Here is an 8,203-nt window from a genome sequence, read left to right as displayed (position 1 = left end):
ATTAGTCCATTTATTTATTTACATATATATGTACCTATCTATCTAAATACTTCTCTATTTACCTATTTGTTCTAATTTGGTGCAAAAGTACTTTCATGACTTTCCAACCCCTCTCTCCTTATTTATTTATCTATCTATTTATCTATTTATTTATTTATCTATTTATTTGTATATATAAACTATTTATTTATTTATTCATTTATCTATCTATTTATTTCTTTACTTATTTATATATTAACTATGTATTTATTTATTCATCTATTCATTTATTTACTTATTTATATATTAAATATTTATTCATTTATTTATTTATATTAACTATTTATTTATTCATATATTAACTATTTATCTATTCATTTATTTATTGCTTATTTATTTATTCATTTATTTATTAATGTATCTATTTATTTATTCACTTATTTATTTACTTATTAATCCATTTATTTATTTACATAGGTATTTATTCATTTGTATACTTATTTATGTACCTATCTATCTAGATATTTGGATATCTATTTACTTATTTATTCTAATTTAGTGCAAAAGTACTTTCATGGCTTTCCAGCCCCTCTCCACAACTGTGGTCATCAGAGGTGCGGTAGACCAGTGTCGTATGTCGTACATCGCACGTCGCATGTCGCAGTGTCGCATGTATATATATGCTAGCATCTAATCAGTATGATCGAGCTGATCGCACTGATTTCAGACTTCTTTCACAACTACAGACAATTCCATACATACACACATACATACATACATACACACATACATACATACATACATACATACATACATACATACATACATACATACATACATACATACATACATACATACATACATACATACATACAAACATATACCAAAGGCTCTTTTACCTTTACACGGGAGGTAGCAAAAAAAAAAAAAAAAAAAAAGGCATAGAAACCACTTCTACTCATTCCATCCACAACATACTCCACTCCCCTCTACCCTCTTCCCCTAACTCTTATTTTGGCATCCCCTGGGCATTTAAAAAAAAAAAAAAAAAAAAAAAAAAAAAAAAAAAAAAATTGCACCTCCTACCATATGTAGAACCTTACCAAGCACGAGCATCTCAGTTGCGTCAATAATGACGGAATGCCTTCAAACATTTATTCATCTAATTATCGAATCCTTTAGTTATTGTCCTCTCTCTATTTCTTTGTTTGTTTGTCTATCTGTTATCGTTTTATTTTTCTTGAGTAATGGAGTATAGCTTAATCAACACCATTAGATTTCGGTGATGATTCACAAGGTGTTAATATTGCCTCTCGACCCTCTCGGGGGTTGATGCCGGATAGACCAGACTCCTTCGAGGTCCCACGCGGTCCTATGACGTCATGGCGCCACATGAACCAAGTGTGACGTCATGGATGTTACACGTGACCTTAGTGTGATGCCCTAGACGTGGCCTGACTGTGACGTCATTGTTGTTACACATGACCCAAGCGAGGAAACTCACGACTCGGCGATAGCGAGGAACCTGGCAAAGGTTTGGGCGAACTGAAGACGACTCTGCCTTGTCAAAGATTCCCAATTTTATTTTTATTTATTTATTTATTTATTTATTTATTTATTCATTTATTTATTTATTTATTTATTCTATTTATTCATTTATTTATTTGTTTATTTATTCATTTATTTATTTATTTATTTATTTATTTATTTATTTATCTATTTATTTATTTATTTTCTATTTATTTATTTATTTATTTATTTATTTATTCATTTTTATATATTTTTTTTTTTTTTCCTATTTATTTATCTTTTGTCTCTGGTGGTCCTCCAGGAGAAGCATCAAAAGGGTTGGTGCTTCTGCCTGTAAAAGTTGGCAGCCCAGTGTCTTCGTACTTGTTCATACGAATCCCTAAGGACTGTGAACCCGGTCTTGTTCGCAGATTCTCTAGTCAAGTGCCCCAAGAAACTGGGGTCTTAGGTGGGGGGCGGGGCGGTGAGAACTCTTCAGATCTGGGTTGCGAGGCTCTTCCGGAACGCAGGGCCCCACAGGCAAAATTCCAAGAGAGTGTGAGATCGAGGCTCGAGCTGGCGGAGCGTCCGGAAGCTTCTAGAAGCAGGATTCCCGAGGACAGAGTCCGGAGTGTCTGGGGCCGAGTTCGGGAGACGTTCCGGGTGTTTGCGTTCTGTAATACGACCACGAACTGGGAGAGTGTTGGGGTACACTGGGTGACAAGGCTTCCGACCTCAAGGGTCTGGGTTCTTGGGTGGAACGCCGGAACCTCCCCAGAACCGGAGAACAAGCACTGGGCCCATCGGCTCTCCGTTCCAGATTCCAGACGGTCCAGGTTTTCTTCATGTGTAATCTTTGGAAAAAGGTCTGGTTCTGGAAAGAGTGAGAGATTCTTCCAGCGTCCAGGACCACCCGGAAGGTGATGTGGGTTGGCAGGAACCTGCTGAAGACGACAACGACGACGACGACGGCGACGACGACGACGACGACGACGACGACCATGCTGGAATTGTATTCCCTGGAAGTGTCTGGCAACCCTCTCGCCAAGGAGACACTCCAAGGTCATGGCTACACCTGCACCTTCCTATAGAACTATGCACCTCTTTCAACTTACACCTCCTGCACGTTCCTCGACACCTATAGTACACTCTACCTCGTCGAATCCCTCTTTCTTATCACCCACGACACCTGTGCGTCCTATTTGTCCCCCGAGCCGTTTGCAGGTGTTTTGTATACCTGTCCATATACACGTATCTCTGTGTACACCTCTCTGATCCTGCATGCTCACTTTTACGTGTATATTTACACCTACAACATTACATATTGAAGGGGAAAGCATCTGTGGTACTTTATACACCTGTCACTGTACACCTGCCGATCCGAATACCCACACCTATACTTTTATGTCTTGAGTATATATGTAACACCTGCATTACTTCCCTCAGTCTTGTGACACCTTTGAGGTTCTTTGCATACCTTCAGTACACCTCTCAGGTACACCTTGACGTAACCTCTATTTGTCCGCATCTGCGCAGTTTCGCTTCGCTCGAGTCAACAGTCCCTACACCTGCACAACTCTTCTACACATGCATACCATCTCTACACCTGCACAACATCCCTACACCTTCACGACATCTCTACACATGCATAGCTTACATTACTCATCTACACCCCCGCCACACCTTTGTTGCTCTCCTACACCTGTACCGTCTCTCGACACCTGTATATCACACCTGTTCAGTACTAGTACATCCGTAAAACACATCACCTGCGCCTCACAGCGTCTGAATACTATTACAGTACCTCTACACTTGCAAAATAACATAATTAGATTTTAAATACATTTTGCCTGTATATTACACCTGCAAGTTCTTCCGCACATGTGCAGGGGCAGTATGTCACCTATGCAACCTCTTCTCTACACCTGCAAAACCCATGCTTGTAACCTTTATTTCTGTACACATGTATAGACTCAGTAATCCACCTGCACAAATAATTTTCTCATCAACAGATGCAAGGCTCATCTTTACCTGTACACCTGCTTGATACAGCTGCAAAGTCCCCACCCTTTGCTTACACCTGTTCAACCCTATAACAATGCAAAAGCCTTGCTCCTTCGTATTTACAATTTAACACCTGCAATTGACAGCCTCTGTAAGCATGTACACCTGCACACCTTTACACTAGCACAAGTCCAACAAATGTTTCTTTACACACACACACACACACACACACACACACACACACACACACACACACACACACACACACACACACACACACACACACACACACACACACACACACACACACACACACACACACACACACACACACACACACACACACACACACACACACACACACGACTCGGTGGCGCGGTTGGTAGAGTCCCCGACTGTCGCTACGGCGGTCCGGGTTCGACTCTTGACCAGGGATGAAATAATTTCAGTATCGCTGCGCTTTGAGTCGTTACTCCAACTCTGGTGGGCGGGGAGTTGGGTGTGTGTGTGCGTGTAAGGTCACAGCATTACCTATAGATCGGTCATACAAGCTCTGAGCACACACACACACACACACACACACACACACACACACACACACACACACACACACACACACACACACACACACACACACACACACACACACACACACACACGTCGGTCGAAGTGGCAACGAATTTTGGAACTCCAGGACAACTTCAAATTTCATCGATCTCAACAACGAGGGAGTACCTTTGTTGTATTAATAGGAAAGGGGAAAGCTCGTGGTGTAGTGGGAAGGTGAGGAAAAAGGAGAAACAGAGGGATTACTGAGGAAAATAAAAGGAAATGAGGAAGGGGACGAACGGGCCCCGGATGTTAGAAGAGGTGTAAACAAAAGAGGTGCAGAACACACAGACGAGGAAGAACAAGGAAGCAGAATTGTCAAAAGCAGAAATATAGATAATAGCAACTCAATGGAAAGAGAAGATAACTGCTTTTATGGATTTAATGAGAGAGGAGGTGACAACCTCCCCCGACTAGTAAATCTAGAGGAAAAAAAAAATGAACGAAGCATGGGAGGTTAGGTTTAACCAATTAACACTAGCTACCCAAAGAGTTGATAAACTGGAAGAACTAATGAAGGAGAATCAAAACCTAACTAAAGAAACAGAAGAATTAAAAAGACAGTTAAAAGAAGTAAAAGATGAGAATGAGGAATTAAAGAATAATGATAAAGAGAATAAAGAGTCCATAGCAAAAGAGGTAGGTGGTTGGAAAAAAGTACAAGAGAACAATAAAATTGAATTTAGAGCTATAGTGAAACAGCAGATGAAAGAACAAACTAAGGACACAGTTATCAAAGTGATGAGGGAGAAGAAGAATATAGTAAGAGACTTAGCGGATAAAAAGAAATGTATAATTATATTAGGGATGGAAGAGAAGTATAATCCAAATAGGACTACAAGAATAAAGGAGGGAAAGGAAAAAAGTATATAAGATATTAGAAGTAGTTCAAGAAGATGAACCAGAAACAGGGAAACAAATAGAAGAAATATATAGACTACGGAAATACAATACAGATAAGACCAGACCAATTAAGGTTAAATTCAGGCCACAAACGACAGCAGAGAATATCTTAGCAAAAACAGGGAAACTAGCAGACATTGAGCAATATAAACAGGTATAGATAAAAAGAGAAATGAATAAAGAGGAAAGAGAGGATGAGAAAACAAAAAGACTAGAAGCTAAGGAAAAAACGAGAAAAGAACAGAGTCAGAAAAAGATAAATTCTATTGGAGAGTAGTGAATATGAAAGTGAAGGAATGGTTCATAGCAGAGAAAAACAGAAGGGAAACAGAAAACACGATGGAAGTAGCAGAAAATTGAAAGTGTCTTACACAAACATAGATGGATTAATAACAGGCTTGAACGAACTGAAGGGAAAAGAACCGGACATAATGGGAATTGTAGAGACAAAAATGAAAGGTCCACTACCACCCAACAGTGTAGGACATGGTGCATATAATTATTGGACTAGAAACAGAGAGGTAAAACAAGGGGGTGGAGTTATGTTCCTGACTAAGAAGGATATAAATGTGAGGAATGTCACATATGGAAAGAATAGAGTAGAGATGATCATTATGGAAGTGGAGGACAAGGATGGGAAGAGCAGGAAGTTTGTAGTAGATTATGTGCGTCCTAAAATGGCTTCATGCGAAGAGAAAGAACACAAAAATATGTTAGGAGACACAAGGATAACACTAAATAAGATAATGGAAGATGGAGGAAGAATAGTTATAATGGGTGACTTTAATTGTAAAGAAATCTGTTGGGAAGAGATGACAGTGAAGGGTGGAGACGACCTATGGGGAAATGTACTACTTGATATGATTATAGAACATACAATGACGCAATGGATACAAGAGAATACTACGTATAGAAATGAGGAAGAACCATCGAAACTGGACCTAATAATCACACCAGAACCCGAAATAGTGGACAAGATTGAATATAAGACACCAATAAGTAAAAGTGACCACATATTGGTTGAACTGGAACCAAATGAGGAAAAATACATGAAAAAAACGAACAATATAGAAAGGGAAGATTGATGTTTGAAAAAACAAATTTTGATAAAATAAGAGAATTCTTTCAAAAAACAGACTGGAAAAGAATACACAAGGAGGAAACAGCAGTAGAAGAAAAATTGAATATTTTGACAAAAATCTATAAAGAAGGAGTGGAAAAGTATGTTCCAAGACAAAAGCAAGAAAAATAATATGTAAAATATTGGTACAACAAAAGATGTAGGGAGTTAAAAGACAAAAGGGATAAGGCTTGGATAAAATGAAAAAAATACAAAAGACCTGAAAAATGGAAAATATATACTAGTTATAGAAATGAGTAAATACGAAAAAGATGACATAGAAAAATATAAAGATCAACCAAAACTATTTTACAGATTTGTAAACAACAAACTGAAAAACAAACAAGAATTAGAGAAACTACGACAAGGAGGAGTTGAATACAAAGAGGAAATAGAAATGGCAGAAATTATGAGCAAGCATTTTAAATCGGTGTTTACGAGGGAGAACAAACAACCTAGAGATATCGAGTGGGAGGAGAAAGTCCCCACTATGAAAGAGATAGAAGTAACAAGGAATGAAATAATGAATCACTTGAGTAATCTCGATGTCACAAAATCGCATGGACCGGATGAAATGGCAAAATGGATTTTGAGAATGCAGAAATGAACTAACAGACAAAATACATAGTTTAATAAAGAGTTCATTGAAAAAAGAAAAAATTCTAGAAGATTGGAAAAGAGCAAATATAGTACCGATATATAAAGGGAGAAACAAGGAAGACCCTACTAACTGTAGACCGGTCTCTCTTACAAGTACGATAGCTAACACTTGTGAAAGAATTAGCCACTGCTCACTGGCTCAACACCTGCTCACCGGCTCAGCACCTGCTCATCAACTCAAAACTTGTACATCGGTCTAGAAACACCCTAGATTAATGAGAGGGTCGCGCATGAGGTGAATAGATTAGGCTGTCGTTTACTAGAACCAAATGTATAAAGTATTGGGTCGGGTCAACAGAACAGGTGAGATCATCTAACTTTATTCACTTTATCCTGGCTAATACCGGGCGATTCGATTGACTTGAGGTCAGGACCTCGTGGTTTAGCTGAATAGAATCGTCTGTCTTATAGTCAGAATAAAGATTTTAAAGCGGGACAAATCTTGACCATCCCCTCACCCTACCCCACCCCCCACCCCCCCAAAAAAAAAAAAAAATCACGAGTCTGCTACATAGATATGGCGGAATTTAAGGATCTTATTTTGTTTGTTAGGGAGGGAAGGGACGAGTAGGGGGTGGGGGTTGGAGAGAGGAGGCTGTGGGTCCCGGAGCTGAACTGGGCCTTTGGCGACCGAGACCCCAAGGCCACGACCTCTAAAGTAATAAGGACCGTCTAACGTTAACATGAATAGATATTTGGTTAAAAAAAATGTGCTTCAACATCCTGGGGTGGGAAACACCTGCACTATAGGGAACACCTGCACTATAGGGAACACCTGCACTGTAGATCTTAGGCCTCTACTCCTTTGCACTTCTACAGCTGTACGGGTCCCTGCCTGGGAGATCCATAGTGAGTATTACTTCCGTCATTCAAAAGCTCTATAGATGAAGTGCTCAACAGCCAATACTGTAGAGGTCCATTTTATTATATCTGTATATATTTTTTTCAATATTCTCCCTCTTGCTTCTAACATCTTCACCTCCTCTACCTCCTCTTCCTCCCCTTCCTCCTCCTCCTCCTTCTCCTCTCTCTTTCATCACCTCCTCTTCCTCCTCCTCCTCCTCCTCCTCCTCCTCATCGTCATCATCATCTTTTTTCCCCTGCTCTTCCGTCCCCCTCCTTGTCCTCCTCCTCCCTCTCTTCCATCACCTCCTCTTCCTCCTTTTCCTCTTCCTCCTCCTCCTCCTCCTCCTCATCATCATCGTCTTCATCATCTTTCTTCTCCTGCTCTTCCGTTTCCCTCCTCCTCTTCCTCCTTCTCCTCCTCCTCCTCCTTCGCTTCCATCACCTCCTCCTCTTCCTCCATCTCCTCCTCCTCCTCCTTCTCTTCCATCACCTCAATTCCCCCTCTTCCTCCTCCTCCTCATCTTTCTTCTCCCGTTCTTCCATCCCCCTCCTCCTCTTCCTCCTCTTCCTACT

The sequence above is a fragment of the Oratosquilla oratoria genome, chromosome 21, assembly GCF_046742065.1.
Source record: "Oratosquilla oratoria isolate Oo_2021 chromosome 21, ASM4674206v1, whole genome shotgun sequence".
In the NCBI taxonomy this organism is placed as follows: domain Eukaryota; kingdom Metazoa; phylum Arthropoda; class Malacostraca; order Stomatopoda; family Squillidae; genus Oratosquilla; species Oratosquilla oratoria.
The sequence above is the reverse complement of the archived record's forward strand: the minus strand, read 5'-3'. Positions refer to the sequence as shown.